Source organism: Dipodomys ordii, unplaced genomic scaffold (genome assembly GCF_000151885.1).
Source record: "Dipodomys ordii isolate 6190 unplaced genomic scaffold, Dord_2.0 Scaffold28, whole genome shotgun sequence".
NCBI classification, from domain to species: domain Eukaryota; kingdom Metazoa; phylum Chordata; class Mammalia; order Rodentia; family Heteromyidae; genus Dipodomys; species Dipodomys ordii.
In genome coordinates this window covers 3,253,970-3,276,396 of record NW_012267244.1, presented here as the reverse complement: position 1 = coordinate 3,276,396, position 22,427 = coordinate 3,253,970, and the positions used below count along the sequence as shown (strand labels likewise).

The 22,427-nt window shown below is 34.3% G+C and overlaps 1 long non-coding RNA gene across 1 annotated transcript in view; it reads left to right on the top strand.

The window, feature by feature from the left end:
* The first annotated feature begins 767 nt into the window (after positions 1–767).
* Positions 768–22,427, top strand: part of LOC105985355 — a 47,111-nt gene continuing 25,451 nt past the window's right edge. The window contains exons 1-2 of the long non-coding RNA XR_001175050.1: positions 768–839; positions 20,930–21,034. This is a non-coding gene — a long non-coding RNA (uncharacterized LOC105985355). The remainder of the gene's footprint in view (positions 840–20,929; positions 21,035–22,427) is intronic.

The window sequence follows — 22,427 nt, the reverse complement described above, 5'->3', positions numbered from 1 at the left end:
AATGAGCACAATTAACAACCCAAAGATGCATGTTAATCTGGGGCCTGATATTTTTTTATAAATGAAATCTAATAAATATACTCTTTCCTAGAAGAATCTGGGCATGAAAACAAATGAAGAGGGTAAGGTGCTTTTTGAAAATGTGCAAACCCAATAAAGCACAGATTTCTTTGGGTAACTGGACCTTCCCTCTGCCCCCACTTCCAAGTTTGTCATCATACAGGGTACGAGCTTTGTGGTGGCATGGACCTTTTTGAGTCAATGGACAACAACTATATATAAGGATAAAAAAATCACAATAGCTATAACATGAAGAAAGGAAAAATTTACGCTTGAAAAACAACTTGATATTTTATATTATATATTAACATTTCTGATGCTATGTTTGGATTACATATAACAACAGTTATTTCAAGGTGTCCTAAAAGTACAAGAGATCATATGATTTTTCATTAAATAGAGTTTATAAATCAAATTGAGCATTCTCAAACCCTAGTCTGTGTTTCCATACATTTCCAGCCTATAGGTATTTAAATGTACACCTATGCTTTAGGGAAAAAAAACATTTTGCAAAAATTGAATAAATGATCATTCGAAGCAAAAGCATGCAGTTCAAAAGCTAAACCTCCCATTGGAGAACAGAAAATTTAATGAGCTTTTAATGGAATGCAATGCTCAGAGTAGTAAATTATTTGTTAGTTGACGATGCAATCAGCATGCTGATTAAGGTTGCTTGGTTTTTTACTAAACATTAACTGAATGAAAACGGGTAGTCCTTGTTCTGCTTGGGGGGCTTTAAGGAAGCAAATGGACTTTCAGAACAGAGATTGTCAATAAAGGTGAGTGCACTCCAGGTGTCATTTGAATATGATGATAAAATACTAGTGATAAATATTTAAAAGCATTTTAAATCCACAATGTTCGCCTAGTGTATTGTGGACTCTGTTTAAAGAAACCGTGGGCCTTAACAGGCCCAACAACAATCCCTCTCTCTCTAGAAAAAAATATCTAGATCTGCTTTCTTTTATTGCGAAAGAAAAGAAGGGGGGGCGGTGGGAATGCTTTGAAAATATGAACCAGCATGGACTCAGGGGCCATGAACTGCCTGGGAGTTTGGGACTTAAACCTAAAAAGAGAGCGAGAAAGAGGGAGAGAGAGAGAAGACACAGAGAGAAAGAGAGAGAGGAGAGGGAGAGAGAGAGAGAGAGAGAGAGAGAGAGAGAGAGAGGAAGGGAGGAAAAAAGGGACAAAAAAGCAAAACAAAGCAAAAAATATTTCTGCAGCAAATAAAAGATGACATCTGCTTCTCTGGATAAATTGAGATAAAAAATTAATTAAGTAGTTTAAATATTGTAGTGTTAAAAATAATTGCTATTGGAATATCTATATAATTTTAAATTTATAAATGATGTTATTCTGGGGGAAAGAAGCACAAGCACTGTAATATTGAGAGCTGTATTCTATCTAATTTAGTAAGTCTGAAGGGGAGTAAAAGAAACAACAAAGAAATGAAAATAAATTATACAATGCTCATTTTTTGTTGCTAGATTATTAATAGAGAATTTGTAAAAATATAATTTATTATATTTTAGTTGACATGTACATTGGTCACAAATTATTGCTTCTGAGAGAGTTTTTTTGTTATTAAATCTGTTTAAATGACTAGATTTATTTCTTCTCCAAATGAGGGGTTTTTGTTTGTTTTTCTCCCTACCAATTGAAGAATCGTGGGTTTGTAGGTTAATTTTCTTTGAACAGCTACAAAGTTCCTTTTCTATAAATCCCAATTAGTTTCATCATCGTTGATTCTCTGGCAATGATCAGGTACCCTTAAAATCCGATAAATAACTACCTCTCACTTTTAACTATTCCTGTTTATGACCCAAGAGGTTAAAAGCCTTTGACTGGCATTTGACTTCTGACCTCATATAAATGTTATCTTATCAGTTCCTGCTTGTTAACTTGTATTGAGTGCTTGTCCCTGATGGCTTTTAGATAAAGGGTTGTGGTTTTTTTTTCCTTTTTTTTTCTTTTTAATATATTTCCTGTAGGAACTAAACCATTTGCTTTGTTCTATCACTGGTGTACTCAAGTCTACCCAGTTAGATGCTATAAATCTGTTAGAAAGCTACCAATCTACCTTTATTTACTCCCTACATTATTTTAAATTTAGCTTTATAAGTACAATTTTATGATTTAAAAATCTGTTGATTATAATTAATGATAGTAATTACTAGTGACCTTAATCGGTTAGTATGTTTATAAAGAAGCTGGATAGCTCTATCTTTTCAGTTTTAAAAATACAAAAATTAAAACAAAAATTAGCTTTACATTCTGTACCAGCATGAGATGAGTTAGGGAGATAATTTATGGAAATCTTGTCTCCCCAGACTTCAGAAGGCTGCCTAATGAAAGAGTCATCAGTAAGATATATCTTAAAAAAAAAGAAAAAAAGGAAAAAAATCCAGACCATGAACAGTGCATTTTCTAACCTTTAGGGAGGAAGGTAGCCTAGTGCCGTCCTTTGCTCCTCTGAAGGAAGAATTTTAAAAGATTTGGGCCTTTTATTTCATTTGCAGCTCTGTGTTGTTCACACATTCAAGTATGTATGTGTGAGTGAATCTAGCCAATATGCACAAACCTAAATGCATTTGAAATCTCTCTCCATACTTCCATGGCATCATGAGGGTATTCTGGGCAGATGTTGGTGCCTCAGAGACTGCCTCATTTGCAAATGACCTACAATGTGATTGCTAAACAAAATATTATATTAATTTCTATGTGGAAAACAGCAGTGAGGAGGGGGAAGGGGAAGAGGCAGCCATCTTGGAGTCACTTTTCCTTTGAGCCTCATTTTTTCTTCTTCTCAGGCTCTGTAGTTAGAATATTATCTTTATTTTTAGTTGGTCTCCATATAAAGCAAGAGGCATATTCAAGAGACCTTGGTATTTGTGTTGCATGTACAAAAAATATTGTAACCTGTTTGGACTTTAAATAATAACTGTGACTATAGACAAACTACACCTATTATTCCCCATCCTTCTAAATAAATATACATATACATGAAGCATATGCCACCGCTTGTAAGGGACCTGTACAAAACCTATTAAGGGAAACAAATGTCTATTTGGACCATTCATTTACTGCTATGGAAAGAATTAATATGTCAGTAAAGTTATCTGCCCTTCCTCCTCCCCCATTCTTTCTTTTCTTCCCAAACATACACTCACACGCACGCACACAAACACATACATTCAGACACCTCCACTGTGGAGAAATGGCAACACTGGGAACTTTTTAAAAATAGGAATTCCCTTTCTCTTGGATCATAGGCATTTAGGAAAGAGTAGGGGGAAAAAAATAACCAGGTTTTGTTTTTTGTTTTTTGTTTTATCTTTCTGTGTGTGCAGAGCTGCTAAGTCCATGAAATGTCTCAATGCTGCTGTCATCATGCTCATATTCTGGCAACACACAGGTTTAATGCAATTTGTCCTAACTTTTCATTTCAACCATTGCTTTTCTCAAAGTACCCAGAGTTTAAAGACTTGGAAAGCAAAGGGAAAAGAAAAACCACGGCAGGGGGAAAAACAAACCAACCCCCAAACCGATGCTGGTATTCACTGCATTGACACATTCTCAAATGTTTTCTCTGTAGTTTTAGCACAAAAGCTCTTTCTCCCCTGTTTTGATGTGTTAAAGAAAGAGAAAGGACACTTCTAAGTAGTAAAAATAAGTATTTTGGAAAGCACAGGGCAAGTATTGCTCCTTCAAATGTCCAGCACATGTCAATAGCACAATCTACAGTTTGATATTACTTGATTTTTCTTAAAAATGGAAAGGGGATAGAGCCAACTTTCTATCTCACCCACCAAACTATCAGAATTATCAGAGTTGCTTTCTTTTTGTACAGTTGGAAGCACACCCAGAGCAATCATTCTGTCTCTGGAATAAGGAAGATGAGATTACAAAGTTCCTCTGAAAGGGGTGTGAGAGGATCAATAACAAATTATTGTCAACTTGTCATATTTTTACAGAAGAAACTACAAACATTTATCCCTTTAATATCTGTATCTGAACTAATTTTCTTTGGCAATATTTTTGAGGATTGTTTCATTGAAACAAAGATTGTAGTGACGAATACCAACCTGAACAGTCCTACTTTACTGGCCAAATCTTCTGAGTTAACTCCCAGAGTCCTTTACAGTTGTATTTTGTAGCCTAATTTTTTAAAGCAATATTTAAATGCATAGGCAAGGTGCATTCACAACTAGTGAAAGTTAAGCTACCATTAAGATATGTCTTAATGTATAGTCTTAAATTTTAGTATACCTCTAAGCATATGAAAGAGAAAAAAATAACATTTGCACCAGTTTCTATCTGTTTCAAAATGATCTTCCTCAAAGTATTTCTGATGTCATATTTTAAAATTATTATAGTTAAAAGACCAAGGGGATGAAGCAAGATCAAGGCCTTATTTTTTACTGCATAGCTACACACACACACACACACACACACACACACACACGTCCTTTAGGTTCCATAGTATTTATTTAAAATATTGCCTATGTGTTCATATGTTTATAAACTAAACCCAAAAATATAGTAAGAAATTTAATCCACTCAATTTTCCCTCCATACCTCAAAAATCAAAACTGGCTGTGTTTGGGAAAAGTAGAAGCTTCTCTGACATTATGGACCCTTTGGTGTTTTGTCAAAGGAGTTGAGACTGTAGAGTCAGAAATACCAAAAAATTTAAGCTCCTAATTATTGTTGCTATTCTTTTGTGAAGACAGGTGTAAATGGTTTCTGGTTTCCTTTGGTCTCTGTCCTGTCTCTCGTGATTTTTGTGTTTGAATAAATGGCCCTTGTCCCTTCTTGCCAGAATGCTGAATGAATTTGGTCATTCTCACTGGTATATTCTTTTTCCCACTCTCACCAGTTTGTTGGAGGTTTTGGAATAGGGGTAGTTTTCCTGACTTTAAAAGCTGTGTAATTTACACTCTATCTGTACATGCTCAAAAGTCACACACAAGATTATAACCCATGTTTGTATTCTTCTTATGGGAAAAAGAAAAACAAAATATTATCCTCAAGCATCTGATACCGGGCGTAGGTCCTGGACATCCCACCTCACCCTCTTCCTCTTGGCCTCATCTGCTCTGAAGAATGAACACATTCATCCCCAAAGTTGTTGCTTCAAAGTGACCAGTCAGATGTACCCTTGGACAGAGGGTCCATAAATCAGAGAAATGTTGGTGTGGTTGAAAGAGAAAGGTAGTCCAGCCTGAGGGAAGGCCCCGTAAATCTTCCCCAGAGCTTTGTTCCCGGTAGGGAGTGGGGGTGAGAGTTGGGGTAGCTAAGGGCTGTGGGCTGTTATTAATGCCCCAGCCCTCCTGCAGTGGGTGCTAACTTGTTGTTCATGAGAGCCGGCTACCACCCTTCCCAAACACCGGGCCGCTTGGAAAAGTCAAGCACGGCTGAGCCCTGATTTTCATTTAATAGTCAAAACCAAGATGCAGTTGGACTGCGATGATAGGACAGCTCCGTTGAAAAGATTATTTGAACTACAAAGGCATTCATTTAGGGCTAGCAATGTTGCAAAAGGGCCTGCTAGAAATTAGCAGCCTGTCCTGGTATTTGGAGAGCAAGAGTGACAACTTATTGGAAGTTCTCAAGGAATCATTTATATTTCACACTCCACTAGGCAGCTGATTTGAGATTGTCTGTTAGCATAACAAAGGCTCTGAGCCTGTGAACTTCAGAAACCTTTCGACCTCTTAGCTGCTGGCATGAATAGCCCCCAGTCCTGCCTATAGAGCTCTCCCAAAGCTCCCCTGTTCGTGGCTAAATTGTTAATCAGGGTAATTTAATATAGTTTTCAATATGCCTCATCTCTTATTGGGAAAGGTATTCACAGCTTCCCTACCCCTGGAAAAAAAAAAGTTCTTTTATTCAAGAGTGAGAGGGGCAGCTGCAGACAGACCCCGTCCCCTGCTTCTCCCCTCACTCCTGCTTTCCAGCAGCGTTATTCTGAGTAACTACAGGGCCAGAAGGAGACACAGGAAGATGATCCCTGGGCCTGTACTCCACCCTGAACCTGAAGCTGCGGGCGGTTTATGTTGGGAACCAACCAAATAAAAACCCAAGGCTCAGCCATCACACACACACACACACACACACACACACACACACGCCACACCCCCTTCTCCACCCTCCCCTTACCACCATCCTTCCCTTCTCCCTCATCTCCCAACTAAACTAGTCCTGTGTCTGTGGCCCCCAACACCAGGCCCCCTGGCCTGCTCATTCTCCTCTCTCTCACTGGGGCAAAGGCAGCCCAGGCCTTCAACACAGTCATTCCCCTTGCATCCACCACCAGGGTCACACTTTCTCTCACCGGCTCCCTGGCCCACTATCAATTCACATGCACATTAGTTAACTGAAAAGAAGCCAGAGCACAAATATATTCATTTTAATCCAGTTAAGACCTAAGAGGTCTCATAGGATATTACTCAATAGTTTGAAAGTGAAGTATAAAACTCAGATTCTGCTATACCATTTCCTCTCAAAAAGGCCTACTGTATGCCTTTCTTTGACTTTCTACCAGTCCATGTTCAAAAAATAAAATACATAAAGGGAATAAAAAGCAATCACAAGCAAAGCACTCAGCTTCCAATAGACACTCTGCTAAAATACTATTGTTATCTTTTTTCTTTTAATGACTGTGTTTCTAGTACCCAAGTGCAAATTCAAAACGGTAATTTCATGCAATGAGAGAAAAAAAAATGACATCGTTATTTTCTTTCAGTAAAAATACAAAGATGCAGTCTCTTAGTTTTACTCTTTCATTTCCCACAGAAGAATTTTAGGCTTATCCTCAAAATGCATTTGAATATTTCATGATCTCTCTGGTGGTGATTTTGTGTGTGTGTGATTGGTGTTCTGTCTTTGTGTGAGTTGAGGCCCTGTGTCTTGTATCCTCTGCCTTGTGTCCGGTTTGGGTGGTGTGTTTGTCTCTGGCCTCCTGAAGTTGGATCAAGGCAGGGTCTAGTGCCTGAAGTATTTTCTTTGATTTTTTTTTCTCTAGCTTGGAGTGGTCCCTGATGGGGGTTGGGTATGTTCTTTCACTCATTTGGAATCCTAATCTTGTATCTCAAAAACTATTGAGAGGTAGGAGATAATTTTCTGTTTACAGCAGCAGAGAAAGGGTTATTAAACCTCCAAAATCTCAAATACAAATGTAGACCCACACTGATGAAAATAAGGCCACACAAACAGCCCAACCTCGTTCCCAAGAAAAATTTTCTTGGCATTAAGAAATAAATAAAAATGTGGTTTCTTAGTCAATTTAAATATTGAAACTTTGCCCACATGTGACACATTAAAAAAAGAAAACAATTGAATATAGACTTCTAAGTCTACATTTTCCTACAAAAATATCTGACAGCCTTAATTTCAATGTTGTAATGTTGTGGATGTTTTTAGATAATGAGTATTTTATCAACAATCTGTGCATTATTTATTTTAATGTGCTTTTTGGTGTAATTTATTCTTTAAATAATGATTTTCATTTTCTTGATGCTTTAAACTAAAATATTAAAAATATTAATTGATAGTTATTACAAATGAGTAGAGAAATATTGCTGGCTTCTTTCAAACCACAAATATGAAATCATTCATTCACAAATTAACAGAAATTTAACTTTCTTAACATATTAGAAAGAAAAAAAATATTATGGCTTTAAACTAAAAAAAATACCCCACAATTTGCATTTTTTAATGCTTTTGTTTAACATGATTTTCATTAGCCTTTTCTTCATTAGAATTTATGGTCCATGTCCATCATTACACTTTCACATCTCTGAGTTCTGTTAAATTTCCTCACAGAGGTTAAGAAATACAAAGGAGTAAAAGGCCTATTTCTTTCTTCTAAGGTGTTCAATGCTTTCATGCTGTTTATTTCTGTACTTGATTTTTTTCTATAGTTTTAACTTAAATTACCAAAATCTGACAGAAATTAATTCTATTTGGAATTTTAAAGTGACAGGGATTTTTTTAAGGGAATACAATAGCACAATTTTGCTAAATTCTAACTTTTTTTTTGGCTTAGGCCACCTAATATCCTCTTCATCATGGCTCAGTGTTTGTTTCATATTTGTGCAAAAAGAAGAGTTGCAGGGCAGGGTGGGAGGGGGGGAATGTATATTTGGAATGGTGTTTGACAGGGGGAATGAACGCAGACACCAGAACAATTATATTACAATCCCATTGGGAATGCCAGCACCAAATTTAGCCAGACTGATGGGGTACTGTCTAGACGGTCCCTTTGTGTATCAGCTGTTTTCTCCCTGCTTTATTGTACTGCCTGAATGTGTGAGTTGAACATGCATATGGATCCCAAACATAACCATTCCTGAAACCATACATTGCTATTAAAGTTCACCTCATTTGGCTAAAATTCAAGGGCATGTATTCCCACTGTAATCCCTTTACAATATTTTGTAATTAAAATGCAGCTTCTAGATTAGTGGCTTAACAAAGGTCATAAGACAAAGTAGAAGATGCCTAGGCTGTTTCTTTACACGAAAAAAAATGTACTAGGTAAACATTTCTATCTTCTCAAACATGTCCACCTCTTTCCAACTGGAGTAAAAGAAAGCAAGAAAAAAATGAGAATGAGGAAGAATATATATATATACATATATATATATATATATATATTACTACCTTTCCTTTTGCAAAGGGCAAAGGATAGAAAGGAAGAATATTTATTAAATGTTTTTTACAATGTAATTTGTGACAGTGTATGTGGCTTTCCTATTATTATTATTATTATTTTCCTTTCCTTCAATTTGGTAAACCAAATGGAGTCTAGTAATCAAGGTTCTTATGAAGTCTTAGAAGAAGATTCTCAAACTTGTTTTTAATACATCATTACAAATTTTAGTTCTATTGTTGGACAGATTGGAAATCTCAGAGACATTTCACATCTAGGCAACAGTAAGGATTTTGTTTGTAAAGATGGTGTAGGAGTTATAGGACTTAGTTTTAAGTAAATGCAGCATTAATATAAACCAGTTGTTCAAAGGAAGAAGAATGCACATGTCACAGGTGATAGGTGCTAAAGTTGTATGTCTTTGTTAACAACCAAAGAATTTGAAGCAAATACAAATTTATCATTATAATTAGAAAATGATAAATAGAAAAACACAATAATGCTAATTAAAGCAGATATAAGACCCATCTTTTCTAAGAAAGATTTATCATAACTTTTGCTTACAATTTCAAGAATTAAAAGTTTTGAGTAATCACCATTCTATAAAGTGTAAGTTTTTGCAAATAAAACCTTTGTCTTGTGTAAGGACTCCAAATAAATCCACTATCTCAGGAAACAAGATTTGTTCCTTAAAATAGTTAATTTTTGTTAATGCTTGCACACAAACTTTATATGGAGCAGTTACACTGTTTTCTATTTGTTGAAATTATTTTCCCTTAACAACAACAACAAAGCTAAAAGCTTCACTCTGAGAAGTAGAAAATATTCAAAGTAGAAAATATTCAAAAAAATTTAAGTAGTTATATTGGTTTCTCATCTGCAAAAATGTTGTTAAACCATAGAATTGAGATTTTAAAATAATAACTTTTAATGCTTTGGTCCTTTAATTTAACTACCACACTATATTCAATGAAGACTTTTATCTTTTGAGGACTAGACATTGAAGAGAGGCCTATAGCAAAGAGAAGGTAAATTGTGTCAATAATTTTATAGGATAGTGTTAGTCAGGAATGATCTATTTTTAGTTCAAAACATCATACAAGCAAAACAGTAGTTCTATCATATGGTAAGTAACTTAAGATGGGGGAAATATTCCTGGTTGGAAGAATGGATGAGACTTGATCAACTAATATTAAATATGGAGTCCTTGAGTAGACAATCAGAGGCATTGGTATTAGTTGCTCTTTTCAGGCCTAACTTTATAGGGATATATATATATATATATATCTATATATATATATATATATATATATATGCTCTCTGCAGGGGAAGACCAAGACTAAGAAATAAAGAAAACAAGAGAAAAATGAGGTGTTGGTGCATTGGTTGGGGGTGGGTGAGATGCAGGGGTACTGAGAGGGGAAAAAAAATAAAAAAGAAAGGGAGCAGAGAATGAATATTCTAAGCATTGTTTTAATCTAAAACAGACACTTCCAGGAGAATGAATTTCAATGGAGCTGAGCCAAAAATAATTATAGAGATTTTCTTGTTTTGTTTTGTGAATGAAGAGCATCTCTTTTCTCTAGAGATGTAAGAGTGAGAAAGCACCAGATCCAAGAGATTGAAGTGATGGCCCTCTGCCCCTTTACTTCCACACACTACAGTGGCAGACCTTTCTTTCTTTCCTTTCCCAATAGCTATTGGAACCGAATTGTGCAAGAAAGAGAGAGAAGTGGCAATCGTCCTCAAACCTTAGCTGGATTTTCTATTCTGACAACAGCTTTTTTACTTTGATAAAGCTAAAGTACTGAAATTGAAGGCAAGACTGGAATGGGAGGAGCAGGACTACATATTTGAGGTTCTAGAAATAAAATTGAACTATTTAAAACCAAGAATGCTCCCCTAGTTCAGATACATGAAACTTCCTTTGGGGTTTGTTTGTATATTTGTTTGTTGTGTTTCATAATTGATAGCAGGTCCTTAAAGGAATAAAGTGGTCTCATCATTTTTCTCCATTTCCTCTGTGATGTAAAATCTTGATTTTGAAATCTTTTTTTTTTAAATGAGGGGGGTGGAGTCATTTGTAGGATAACTTGTGCTAAAACTGAATTTTTGTGGAATCAGTAAAATATATTCCTCATGAAAACAGCAATAAAAGACTTGATACTAATATGAAATACACAAGACTGAAGAAAATGCACTATAATGAATAGACTTTTTTGATAGAATAACCATAAACTACTCAGAGTTAATATCTAATGACTATTAATTTTCTGCATTTAAATTGACTTACATACAAATTACAGTAAGTAGTATCTGAATCTGGGTGTTCTTGCCACATCTCTTATTCTAGGTGTTGTGCCCAGTTAAAGGCCCTGATGCATTATTATCGTATTGTCATATTGTCTTGATTCTACAAGTTGGTATAAAGCATCACTTGTCTTCATGCTAAGTTGAAACAACAAAAGCAGCAGCTACAACAGTATGTTTCCTAAATCTAAAAACCAGCTCCTTTCTTCTGAACCAACATTTGGTCTTATGAAAATTTGATCTGGTAAGTTTTAACAATTGAATGACCTGACAGAAGAGTAGTAAATGTAATGGGTTAACATTAAAATATCCTTGATATGAATTCAAAACAGAACTTTGTACATTACATATGTAGGTAATATTATCAATAAGCTTAAGCAGACGCCTCTCAGAAAGTAGCAAAAAGAGATATGGATTCCTTTAAAACTTTTACATATTAAAGTTCATCCTGCTTTTCTTTTTTTGTCAAAGAACTGTTGAAATGCAGAGTAGCTGGTAGTAAAGTTATATGGTTCCATTATGTAGGTAACTTTTATTTTTTAGAGATGAAAAATGTCTTCATGTACTTGGGACTTTATTTAGGGATTTTCAAAACATGCTTTAAATGTCACTGTGAATATATTGTGCAAATCTGAGAATATGAGTTTCATAAATCCACGTTTAATTTAATTAATCATATTGATTCACTTGACATTTTTCTCCTCCTCAATTTCCCCTCCCCCCTTTTCATCTCTCTATTAAAAGCATTTCTTTCACAGTGGTAGACTAATTTTTGAAGCCGATTTTACAAAATAAAACTGACAATGGCTTTAGAAGAACTTTTAAAAGCATTCAACTTAGACTTATTAGAAGTGGTTAAATGAATATTTAAGAATTCAAAGTACTTAATCACAGTAATCTTAACATTACATTTAAAACTCAGTTCCTCAAATGAGTAGATCTACTTTTTAAGAAGAATAATTATTAATATCAAATAACCAGAACAATCAGAATACCCTAAGCTAAAATAAATACTTGAGGTTAGCAAATACTTGAGTATTTGCTTTAAAAGAAAACATCACTTAAAATTTTACTTTGCAAAATAAGTGTTTTTCAAAATAACAAATGGTTAAATAATATTTATGTCTATTAAAAACCTTAGTAGAAATCAATTTCAGACTACATACTGGGCCATATTGCTTTGATGCAGTTATTGAAAGTAAATATTAGTTTATTAAAATATTTATAATATAGTATATACTAATTTATTATGTATATGACCATGCAGTACTATGTTATGACAATGCAATGTTTCCCCAATATAAGTATTTGCTATAACTATAAGGTAAGGAGATAAACACTGATTCATAACTGATAAGTGTTCCAAAGAAAATTGTGATAATAACTATCTTAAATGAATATATTGCCCTTGGCATACACGCCAAGATATCTGGGTTCAAAGATTTGTTCAATGTACATATATTTGTTATTTGTGTGTATGGCTCATGATATAACAAAATTGATTTTTATTTTCCATCCACCAATACTAAACCAATCTGAGAGTTTAGTGAGTCAAATGACCAAATCCAAAAGAGATATGTTTCATTTAAAACCAACCATGCCAGTTCCAAAAGCGATCTTATTGGCTGTTCTTGTTGTTGTTTTTACACTTTGTGATGCTATGGAGCACAACGTGTGGCTGTTTAGGGGAGAAAGCAGCAAGAAGCAATTGGAAGGATTAGGATGAGAACTTCTTCAGCTTTCCACAGTTGTTGGCTGGTCAGAGATGCCATGTAGCATACAGATAACATATGTTTAATATTGAGACTATAAAGAGTCCTTACCCTCTTAAAATACCAGAAGCAAAGCTGAGCTTCTTTCCTTAGACCATATACTTTCCTGTATTGTCCCTGGGAAGCATGGCTAAAGATAGTTTCATCCAGCTCACATGCTTCGGTTTTGTCACTTTATGTCATAACCTCCACATTCTTTGAATGCAGTTTTTAAAATGTGCTAAACGGAAATGCTGATATAAGCCTAAATGTAGCTGTACTTGCTGTTTCTGCTCTAAGTTCATTCACACTGGTGGATTTAGTTAAAGGACCCAGAATAGCCATGCTTAATGGTAAAGAAACAAAAATCCTCTTGGTCAGTGCAGGCTAGGTATATGCAAGAGCAGAGTGAACCAGTATTTAAGATCCATACCTTTTGTGAAGACACCCTCATATGATTGGTGTGCTCTATAATATACAGAAAAGTAAGCCACATTATAAAGAAAGCCATCTTAGACTTTTTTTCCATATTAAATGCCATTTCCCATACCTTGAATGTATACAATATGCAGTAACATTTATGATAGCAAGAGCTGATGCCAAACAAGAATTGCTAGTGAGCCTGGGTGTCTATTTATCACAATCAAAGTCAGGCCTGGTAAGCACTAAATGGCAATAAAGTGTATTCCTGCTAAAATATTGGATGAACTGATAATAGAGAAAATGGTCACTTAAGACAGAAAGTCAACAGAAAATAGCAGTAATTCCATGTGCCTCGCACACAACTCTACTGTATTACAGTCAGGGTACAATGTGCTATTATGTATATTAAAAAGTATGGTGCCTCTTGTTGATGATACAGCTGCACTAGGAAGTTTCATAGAATGGCTTCTTTTCCAGAGCACAACATTTAGCTTGGAAACATGCTCCCCCGCTTTGCCCCGCCTTTGGTAGAATTTCTCCTCCCAGTTAAAAACTGGTTTTCATCACACAACTACATAATTATTTTTCCCGCAACCAGCTATAATTACTTGTTTTGTGTATCTCTACTAGAGTGATTCAGTGTTTGCTGTTCTACCTCATAAAATGCATCTGTATTAGAGGAAGTGAAAAGGAGTATTGACCTTATATAATATATTTCTATATTGGTAGGGGCACACAGCCCTAATTCTTTGTAAAAGGCACAAAAGTCTATATTGCTTTGAGTTTCCCTTTTTGAATGTCGTGTGAGTTTTCAGACGAAAGCATAAAACCAGAGGCAACTGAAGACAAGAAACCTCACAACATGGAAATTACTTAGTAAACAAAGAAAACTCCCTTTCGTAAGGATGTACAATGAATGGGTGGCTGGAATTTAAAAAGGCTGTTGGAAGGATTTGTTGACAGTTGCATCATAGAAAACCCTGGAATCAGCGTTTGTGAGATTTGTCAAACCAAAAACTCAAGCAGGTTTCAAATCATTCAAGAATATAAAATTATTTTATGTCAGTCACAAAGCTCTCCCCAAATAAACCTGAAAATCAGTCAGCAACCCTCCTGCCAGTTTCTTTTCATTTGGAAACAGTTTTTCTCTGATTTTGCCTTCTAGCTCCTATTTGTCTGTCATCCTCTTTTCTTTCAAGTTTATAATCCTTGCTTTCTCCAGTCTTTCTTTAGTCTTATGTTCCAGTGATGCCAATAAAAATAAACAAGACTATTTAAAACAAAATTAATCAAGTTCTCCTCTCTCTAAAACAAATAGTGTGTCCTTTTTTACTATTTTGTCAAAATTCACCTGTGGAATTGTCTTTTAAATTTATAAAAAAAATAATTTAAGAAGCAGACCTCAAAAAATTTAGAGAGCAGGGGTGCTGCTCAATGTCTCTGAATTTATTTATAAATATATATAGGGCTAAATACAGTGAGGCCCTTGTGAGACTACTTTGGTGCTTACTGATCCCAGGGTGCAGAAAGAATTAGCTTATCCAGGAAAACTCAAAGTCATAATTAGTCTTCTGAATTATAATAATCGGGTCTCATCCTGCATTTCTTTCTCATGTGGTACTCCCAGTGGGAGTTCTGCTTGAAAAAAGACCACAGAATCGGGCATTAATAATGATATACCTGTGAAACACAAGCTTTTCCCTGCAGTGCCAATCAGTAAAATTAGACAATTGTCCCATCTTGGTCTTATATAGTCAAATTAAAAGAAAAACATCAACAGAGTTTTTCCATTTTTTAAAAACAGTCTTAGTTTTCAATATATCTTTCAATATTAGAAGATAAAAATAAGGGCTTTCCTCCTCAAGTGTATCTCTTTCTCTTAACTGTAAACATAAGGCTATAATTAATTTTTATTTAAAACTAGTTAAATGCATAGAATTTGTGTAATTTCCTAAAACAGAAACAAAAGAGCAAGTAAAGAATTGATGAAACCTAGCATACAGCTATGTTTATTCTCAAGAATCTCAGATCAATCATCTTTCCTACCTTGACTACTGTCATGTATTTGTTGACTATGGAGGTAATCAATTCTCTTAATATATTTAAATATATTGATTACCTCCATTTATTTACCAACCTAAATGATCAGGGGAAATACAATACCTTGCCAATACTGAGATGTTGGTATTCTGTGAAACACAAATTCATCTTTGCCTGGTTTCCCTCATTTATAATAACTAGAATATGTCTATAAATCTATAAATTAATCCAATGGATTAAAGGTAAATTAAAAGGCAAATTAAAAGGTAAATAGTTACAATTGGACATGATTAATTAAACACACTTTAAGCATTGCAAAGTGACAGCAAAGGAAGATATTCTTAGGAGAGGATCACAATGTCTCAATAGCTATGAGCATATGACCATATAAAATGATACTTATTGAAATGAACTCCAAGAAATGGAAACAAGAAGTTTTTTTTTTATTGTGCTATTTTCAGTTCTTTCTTTTTTTCCCCCCTTGGTTCATTCCCTGTTGTCATTATTTCTTCTTTCTGTATCCTTTGTCTTATATAAAAGTTTATTTGATTTGAGAAATGGTGGGACAAAGTGTGAAACTATGCAACAGTGACACTCACTAGACGCTGTGTTGGAAATGAACTTTACAACTTGGGGGTGAGGGGAGCCACTGGGGAGGGGGAAGTGGGAGAAAATGAGGGAGGGGGTAATATTGTTCAAAGAGAAATGCACACAAAACTTAACTTATGTAACTGTAGCCCTTCTATGAACCACCTTTACAATAAAATTTGAATAAAAAAGAATTGTTAAAATACAAATAGTGCTGAGTTAATATGATTAATAAAATCTAGACAAATAAAGTAGGAGTGTAGGTCATGACCATGTATATGTTTTTTCTGACTTTAATGTGATGTATGTTTTTCATTTAAAACATTTCATTATGTTGAGATACATATTTTCTGTTAAAACATTTCACTAAAAGTTTATAAAATGTTGATTTTAATAAAACAGGTACATATGGAAAAAAGTAATTTAGTGCTGTTGTTTTCAAATGTTTAACTTCTTCAGCCTTTGTGAACTTCTTGTAGTGCTTTTTGTTCTCAGAAGTAATTACAAAGGTCAGTAGCAGTAAATATTAAATAGTATAAAGGAATCTGAAGTCTAAAATAAAATGGTCTTTGAATAATTAAACAAAATTCATCTTTGAACACATAGCATAGTACACTACTAACTATGCTTCAAAAACCAAGCAGACAAAATGAATAACAATTGTACATCCATTAACAATCATACATAATTCTAATAACCTTAAATATTTAGGCAATAGTTCATGAATAGGTAGACAAACAAATTGTAGTTTATTCTAATAACGGAATATTACTCAGTAAAGAACAGTTTACAGAGTAAAAGTAGCAGCAAAATTGTGCTGAGTGAAAGATAGAAATCTGCAGTGATAGAAAACAGATCATCCATGAAAAGAGGAGAGATCAGATGGCAGAAATAACAGAAAGGAGAAGGAAACTTTTGGGAGTGATAGACACGTTCAGGGTCTTCATTGCAGTTATTGTAAAAAGTTTTAGTTATACAGCAAAACTTGAGTAGTTTCTAACATCATTTTTTTTACCTAGATAAGGGAGTGAAATAAAAAAAGTCCAATAAGAATAAGTACAACAACCAATCAGAATGGATGCCAGCTACTAACAACAAATCAGACAATAGGTTTTGGAGTTACCTGAGCGACTGGGATCCGACATGGCAGAATGTAAAAAACTTGGAGATTCAAACTTTCTTCCTCACCCCTAGATGATGCTTATGGACCCTGTTCCAATTCAAAATTACTTTCCAGTTTTCTTGTTAAGTATCTGTGCATTCTTGAATCAGGTAAAGAACACAAGTTTTTTATTCTATCTCTAGCAGTACGACAAAGTGTGAGACAAGATGACTACTCTTATGCTAATCAAAATACCATTAAACAGTTGTTTGAGGTAAACTGAAAGATACTTCTATATAGAGAACACAAGACATCAATTTTTATATCCCTGGTTTTGCGTCATAATGCCTCCAAAGATCTTTCTCTTCCCTTCCTAAACTAACATATATGTGATAAAAATGGATGGGGGAAGTTCAGTGAGAGATGTTGTTAGCTAAATAACAGAAATTCTACAAGTACCTTTGCCTCAGGGAGATATCACTCTGTGACTTGATCACCTTTAATTGGTTTCAGCAAAAACACGTTCAAATCCACAAGAAATTACTCAACACTATGTTGAGTCCCTATTCTGAAATAGAAGATGACTAATTGAGTTACTCACCAAGTGTTTTATATGGTGCAGAGTAACATATTATTCTGTTGTTATTTTTATAATTCTGACTTTTAGTACAGTAAACATTGTGTTTATTTATTTATAACTAAATTTTAGCTGTATAACTTGAGTTAAATCAGTCTCCATCAAAAATGAAGGAGGAAATAATTTTAAAGAACCTGAGAGACTAGCTTAAAAGTCAATAAACATATGGGAAAAAAAGACTGGGAGCAAATCAAATATATGTGCAAATTGACATTTTACTAAAAGAACATGCTTAAAACTTAAGGTCTATCAAACATATGTCAATAAAATTGAATCAAAATTCAGCAACTGGGATGTTTTATAAATGCAGAAATGCATGTGTCTTACATTACCTGGAAAATAAATGCTTTTCCATCTTGTCCTATTACGATTTAAATTTATTATTCTGATTTTAAACATATATTTAAAGTGTGTTAATGAAAACATTTCTATTTTGAGTTAGGGACATTTTAATTTTCTTGTTTAATGTCCATTTTTTTTTGCCAGAGTTGAACCTTATCTCTTACAGTAATATAATTGAATGTAAATTTAGTAATGATAATAATTTGCCATTGACTTTGGACATAAACTTAAAACATAACTCCTGTAGTTAAAACTTTATATGATAGATACGTTATGATTTTTTTCCTGAACATTTTTAAACAGAAAAAAATTGAAAAGAAACCAGGAGAGTTGAGCTTCTTTTCTTTTCCCTTTCTAGTTGGCCCAGGGCTTCTGCTTTGTTTTGTGGTTTTTATTGTTTAAGTTGTCTTCATTTTCCCTTCCTTCTTTCCTTATTCTTTCATTATTTAGCCATTGATCTATTCCTGCTACTATTGATGCCAGCCAGGGACCAAGACACTGTTTTATCTGTGAAGATGCATTTGCTCTAGGCAAGCCCTCTACTGTTATTTTGTCCTTAGTGCTGAGTCTCTCATTCTAGACAAGCATTCTACCAGTGAGCTACATCCCTTCTCTGTGCTCCTCACTGTTTCTTGACAATGCTTTGGATTAAACAGCTAATCAACAGAAGTCAGGGCCAGAGAAAAAAAAGATGCATGTTTTCCCTAATAAGTGGAAGCTAGATTCAACCTACAAACTTATAAATATCTATGTTGGGTGGTATGCAAGTCTATACAAGTGATTTAATTGAAATATAGTATATTCAAGGAAGAATTCACATAGTGTAATCCTTAGAAAAGCAAAGTCAAAGTTCAACAAAATAACTCCAGGAAGCAGATACTACACAAAAGTGGGGTGGAAAAATGAAGAGGAGAGGGTGGGGGGGGATGCAGTCAAGAATTTAATGTATATCCCACAAAATTAAGGAAAGAAAGGGAAGGAATGAGTAGCGGAGGAATGGGTGAGAATGTTGAAAGGTTGACATTGATAAGATATATTGTACTCAACTGCTTTGTTAAATGGCAATTCCTTTGTACAGCTACTTGAAGATAATAAGAGTAGATCAACATTAACAATTTCTCTTTGTACAGGGAATGTGATATTAATTTCTTCTGTTGCCTCTTTTTAAGGAGTTTAGCTTTATTGAGGATGAGCTTATTGACAATGGAATTTAAAAGGTTTTAAAGATTTGTAAGAGGTCTTCATCTCTGTTATGCCCACCTGATTCCTAGCTTTCTATATTATATAATGAGAGAAGTGCATCTCCTTGCTCTTCAGACTGAGATGGGATCTAAAATCAAGGTATTTTGGAAGCTAATACATAGTGTAGTAGGCTTATGCTTAGGTTCCTAGAAGTACTGGAGCTTGAACTCAGGGACTGGGTGCTGTTCCTTAAGTATTTTGCTTGTGGCTAGCACCCTACCATTTGAGTCGCGTTCTCCTTTCAGCTTTTTAATGGTTAATTGGAGAAAAGAGTCTCATGGACTTTTGGTCTGCCTGAGCTGGTCTGCCACAATCCTCGAATCTCACCCTTCTATTAGCTAGGATTATAGCCATGAGCCACTGGCATACAACATGATAACTCTTCTACTAGTAAAATTCTAAAGAACCTTCAGGTACTGAGATGAATTTGTACCAGAAGAGTTCTTTGTGACAAGTACATTTTTTGTGGCTCCCTGTTGTAGTACTCAGTGAACTGTTCAGTCCTTCCCATCTAATCAGAGACAAATAAGCATTCTATTTATTATATTTCATGGCTATTTCAGGTATCAGCATCCATTACAAAAATCTGCTCTGGATATTAATGAATTTTCTTTAGGCCTTAATATGATTATTTGGTTTTGATGGTCCTGGGATTTGAACTTAGACTTTGAGTTTGCTTTTCAAGCACTCTACCCATGCCCCAGTTTCAATATGATAATCTATATGAGATACTTTTACAAGTCATAATATATGACTGAAAACTAAGATAGTTTTACTAAAGATAAAAGAAGACTAGAAAATGATTGTGACACAGTGGTATCTACAGGCACATATTGGATGATTTAGACTCAATTTTTTTTAAAGTCACTTTGTACAGGTGCATTGTTTTATAGTTCACAGGGAATCCGATTATTGGTGTAAAAGAATTACTCCTTAGTTAATGCATAGGCTATACTGGAATAGATGTTAACTGAACTATTTAGACATAGGAGTCTAATAAGAAGAAAAAAAACTGTCTTCTCAGAAAATATGTGATAAATTATCTGTGATGAATCCACTTAAATGATATCTTTAACAAATCCTGTCCTCTATTGTATTTCAACAATCTTTCAAAACATGAAGACTCTCTTTTTCTTTCATTGATCCATTCACATAGTCATTTTAAAATTTCCTGTAATAAGTAATCTCAATAAAGTGGATTTATTAATCAATGGGCAATATAATCATTATTAATTACTCTTAACTGCACAGCATTTCATATATGTGCTCCATAACTCCTTACCTTTAGAAAGATAGAATTTTGAATTACCTGAAAGCATACAAACCCATAAAGTCAGTTAGAACAAAGAAATAAAAATGTATAATATTTCAAAATGAAGACCTAATTAGATTTTACAAATTTCTATGTTTATTTTGTTTGTAGTTAGATAAATTTCTTCAAGTTACAGATACCAGTGCAATTTCCAAATTCTGCTTTGTACATTTATTTATCAAGTAGCCAAAGACTATGATAATCTCAATTTTTAACTGTATATATTACAATGTTTTGAGAGATTAAAAATAGTCTTACATATTATCATGTAAATATTGTCAAAATATTAAAACTTCAGTTTTTGGAACCTAAAAATTATTTACAGGTTAATACACAACACATTATTTTAATTTATTATTAAAGAAATTTTTGGAGTATTTCAGAATTTACTAATTTCTCCATATTTGTTTTATTTAAAATCAAATCATTTGCTTTATGTTTTATCTCTGACTAATTATTTTTGCAGGCTACAACAGTAGTTCCATCTAAAGAACAACATGTGTCAACTCTTCTTCTAATACATGGCAAGCAGCAAGAACAAATGAACAAATTGTACAGTGTTCTATGTCAAGTAAGTAAAATTGTACTATGGGGTAGACTAATATAGCCTAAGCAGATGTTAAAAGCAGAGACAGATTGGTAGATATTGGAAAAAAACAATAGTTCTCTGCCTTAAGATCTCCCAGACTGAAGCTGAATTAGAAGAGTTAAAAAACATTATATAATTAGATAAAAATTTCACCTCTTCCCCAAATAGGTTATTCAGATATACTAATCTACTATTTACGACTCAATATAGTATTTTTCTAACATAATACACATTTGCTTTTTTTTTCCATTCCTTGAGACCAGATATCTTAAGAAAGACACTGTATAACAACTTGTAGGTTCTAATGTTTAAGAATGATTAAGTACACATCTGGGTCACTAAAAACAATTGAAGATGGACATGATTATGATCATTTATAACCCGCAAATGGATGGAAGACTGAAATAGGAAGGCTCACTTGAGCTCAGAAGTTTAGGCCAGCTTGAGAGACATTGCAAGACCAGCATCTCTTTAAAAAAAAAATCAAACCAAAATAGTGTGTGAGAAGTGGGAGCCTGAAGACTCCTACAAATCCAAGCTTGGATTATAGATTTGAAAACAGTAACTGAGAAAGGACCAATTGGCAAAGGTCTTCAAATCATGCAGTAGTATAGAATAAGAACCAAAACCTACTGGACTCACCACAGAGGTTATTGGTGTATATGGCTAGTAGGATATTACTAAAATGGTAGGGGCAGAAGATAGGGTTAAAGAAATGAGGGAGACTATCAGGTCTTTGATCCACTTGGCGTTGATTCAGGTGCAGGGTGATATATAAGGATCTAGCTTTAGTTTTCTACAAGTGATTAACCAATCACTTGCCAGCACCATTTACTGAAGAGGCTGTCTTTTTTCCATTCTTTTTTTTTTTTTTAGCTCCCTTATCAAAGATTAGATGGCTATAGGTCTGTGGGCTCATTTCTGGGTTTTCAATTCTACTCCATTGGTCCTAAGGTCTGTTCTTGTGCCAGTGCCAAGCTGTTTTGATGACTGGCTTTGTAGTAGAGTGTGAAATTTGGTATTGATAGTCCTCCAGCACTGTTCTTTCTGTTGAGGATCGTTTTGCTATTCAGGGTCTTTTATTGTTCCATAGGAATTTTTGGATTGCCGCTTCTATTTCCTTGAAGAATGAGGTTGGAATACTGATAGGTATCGCATTGAATTTGTAGATAGTCTTGGGAAGTATTGTCATTTTCATGATGTTGATCCTTCCAATCCAGGAGCATGGGAGGTTTTTCCACTTTCTAAGTTCTGTTTTGATTTCCTTTTTCAGGGTTTTAAAGTTTTCATCATAGAGGTCCTTCACTTCTTTGGTTAAGTTAATTCCTAGGTATTTTATTTTTTGTGGGGCTATTACAAATGGAATTGCTTTCCT